The 3,391-nt window shown below is 44.0% G+C and overlaps 1 non-coding gene across 1 annotated transcript; it reads left to right on the plus strand.

Moving 5' to 3' along the window:
- The first annotated feature begins 1,224 nt into the window (after nucleotides 1–1,224).
- Nucleotides 1,225–1,362, plus strand: LOC119948598. The gene has a single exon (XR_005456983.1). It is a non-coding gene; the product is annotated as a small nucleolar RNA SNORA7 (small nucleolar RNA).
- Nucleotides 1,363–3,391: the final 2,029 nt, after the last annotated feature.

The following is a 3,391-nucleotide window of genomic DNA, read 5'->3' on the forward strand; positions in this document are numbered from 1 at the left end:
GGCCTATTCAACCTTTTTTATGCTACCAGGCTTGAGGTTGCAACAGGGGCTCTGAAAGGTGCAGCAAATATGCCTCCAATCCACTGGGAAACTGTCAGCTCACTAAAGTTCAAGCCTCTTCAAACACATCTTTGTAACATTCATTCAATCGTATTTATTGAGCATTTACTGTGTGCAGAGCACTGTACTAAGTGCTTGGAAAGTACAATACGGAAATAAAAAGAGAGACAATCCTTGCCCACAATGGGCTCACAGTCTAGGGGGTGGGGGGGAAACAGATAATAATACAGGTAAATAGGCATCAATATAAATACATAGAATTATAGATCTATACATACACACCTAAGTGCTGTGGGGAGAGGGGAGGGGGAAAGAGCAAAGGGAGCAAGTCGTGGTAATGTTGAACGGAGGGGAAGTTGAGGAAAAGCAGGGCTTAGTCTGGGAAGGCCTCTTGGAGGAGGAATGCCTTCAGTAGGGCTCTGAAGTGGGGAAGAGTGATTGTTTAGCAGATTTGAAGACAGACGACGTTCTGGGCCCGAGGTAGGACGTGGGCCAGGGGTCGGTGGCCAGACAGGTGAGATGGAGGCACAGTGAGAAGGTTAGCATCGAGGGGAGTGGAGTGAGCAGGCTGGGATGTAGAAGGAGGGAAGCTTGGGGAGGTAAGAGGGGGAAAAGTGATGGAGAGCTATAAAGCCAATAGTGAGGAGTTTTTGTTGGATATGGTGTTGGATAGGCCACCACTTGGGATTTTTGAGGAGGGGGGTGACATGCCCTGAATGTTTCTGTAGAAAGATAATCTGGGCAGTGGAGTGAAGTATGGACTGAAGTGGGGAGAGACAAGAGGTTGGGAGGTCAGAAAGGAGGCTGATGCAGTAGAACAATGCCCAGCGCTTAGAACAGTGCTCGGCACATAGGGAGCGCTGAACAAATGCCATCATTATTATTATTAATCCAGTCGGTCCAGGACCTGATTTAGGCAGGTGATTGTGCTCTGGAGACCCACATACAAGAGGGAGTGCAATTGATTATGGATCAGTTTGTAGATGCAGTACAGCGTTATGGATTGACAGTAAGTCTGAAGAAAATGGAAGTTACGTATGAACCCACACCTCAGAAACCCTACACAAAGCCAGGGTTTTCAACGACAACACAGGATTTAGTGTTGTCACCACATCCTGCTACCTAGGCAAAAGGAATTGATAAAAAGATAGTAAACAGTATAAAGCCCTCTCAGGGTCATACCTGGAGAGTTTCCAGTACTCTACCAGTCTCAACTACAGAAGGGAGAGTCAAGTAGAGGCATATCCACTCCATTCCTAGCTTGGTCAGTGGCTAGCGAGTGGAAGGCAATCTGATACAAGTCAAAACTCACCTGTGCTGGGCAGCAGCGGCAGGGGGAGAGAGTTTACTGCGTGGAAGGAGGCAATTGTAAACCACTTTTGCATTTTTACCAAGAAAACTCTACGGGTACACTACCAGAACGACTGCAGATAGAGGTGGAGAGTTCTGGGGGAGATGTGTCTATGGTGCCGTTATGGGTCGGAGACAACTCAACATCATAAGACAAGACAAACAATATAAAAGGTCAGCGTAGCTTATGACAGGCTGAAAAACAGAGTCTGGCGTTAACAGGATATCAGGTTCCATAGGACATTGAAAGTCTATAAGGTTGTTATGATTCCCAACCTTCCACATGGCCGTGAGACCTGAGTCTATTATAAAAGACACATCCAGCTTCCAGAACAGTTTCACCACAGCCATTTAAGAATCATATTTCACATTAAATGGCAAGTCAAAATTGCCAACAATGAGATCCTAGCTCAGTGAGCTCATCAGCAGTGAAATGAGGATAAAGTATGTGATTCAATCCACACTCATGCAGGAATAGGATTTTTCTATATTGGCATTATCAACCAACCAGTGGTATTTATTAAGTGCTTACTGTATGCAGAGCACAGTTCAATGTGCTTGGGAGAGTGTAATACATCTGAATTAGTAGACATGTTCCTGGCCCACAATAAGCTTTCAGTCTAGAGGGATTTCATAAACATAAACATCCTCTTCATAAACCAAGGATGGCTACATATTAAACCTCATCTCCAGTTGGAAAGAATTGTGGGTAAAATTAGTCCATCAATCGTATTTATTGAGCACTTCCTGTGGCAGAGTACTGAACTAAGTGTTGGGGAGAGTACAGGGGAGGCTATGTAGTAAGTATACTATAGGTTGCAGATCCAAAAAGATGTGCCATTTAAAAATACAGTCAGTATTCCTAGAATGCATGTTTTCACTAAACTTTTTGAATACCATTAGAAGAGGTGTTGGATGAAATGGTTTGGTGCACGTTTATGGTGTCAGACAGAATTTTCCTTAATACTGGGTTGGTCAAGAATGTAATCCTCGTGTTCTAGGAGAACTGACAGAACTGTTTTCCCCATAATATTGATTTTCATGTAATTAGTCTAGAATTGAATATATTGCTTCCCAAACTTTAAGCAGTTAACAGATGTTTGTGATGATGGTGATTGATACACTTGTAATAGATCTGTTTCATCTTTTTTTTAATAAAACAATCATTTGTGTATCCTGTTTCATGTGAATGATCAAACACTTGGCTATACCTTGTGGAGTCTCCTTATTCATTTATCTGGGATAGTTACGGCCTTGTGGGAAGCAGTGCGGCCTAGTGAATAAAGCACAGGCCTGGGAGCCAGAGGACCTCCGATTCCTCAAGTACAAAATGGGGATTCAGTACCTGTTCTCTCTCCTACTCAGACTGTGAGCCTTATGTGGGACAGGGACTGTGTTTGACTTATTAACACTTTTCCCTCTCTAGACTGTAAACTCATTCTGGGCAGGGAATGTGCCTACCAACCCTGTTAAATTGTACTCTCCCAAAGACTTAGTAAAGCACTCTGCACACAGTAAGCCCTCAATAAATATGATTGATTGATTGATGTCCCTTCTCCATCTCCACCTTGTTATCCTCTGAACCTACCTTTCCCTGCAGGGCTTTCGCCAACTATGGGCGAGGGGAAAGGAAAAGGATAAAAGAGAAAGATGGCAAGCTCACTGTGAGCGGGGGATATGTCTGTTATAATAATAATAACAATAATTGTAGTATTTGTTAAGATTTACTATGTGGCAAGCACTGTTGTAAGCGCTGGAGTAGATACAAGCTAATCAGGGTAGACACAGTCCCTGTCCCACAGTCTTCATCCCCATTTTACAGATGAGGTAACTGAGGCACAGAGAAGTGAAGTGACTTGCCCAAGGTCATACAGCACACATGTGGCCGAGCCGGGATTAGAACCCACGTCCTCTGACTCCCAGGCGGCCACGCTGCTTCTCTGTTGTACTCTCTCAAGCACTCAGTACAGTGTTCTGCACA

This window comes from Tachyglossus aculeatus, chromosome X4, assembly GCF_015852505.1.
Source record: "Tachyglossus aculeatus isolate mTacAcu1 chromosome X4, mTacAcu1.pri, whole genome shotgun sequence".
NCBI classification, from domain to species: Eukaryota; Metazoa; Chordata; class Mammalia; order Monotremata; family Tachyglossidae; genus Tachyglossus; species Tachyglossus aculeatus.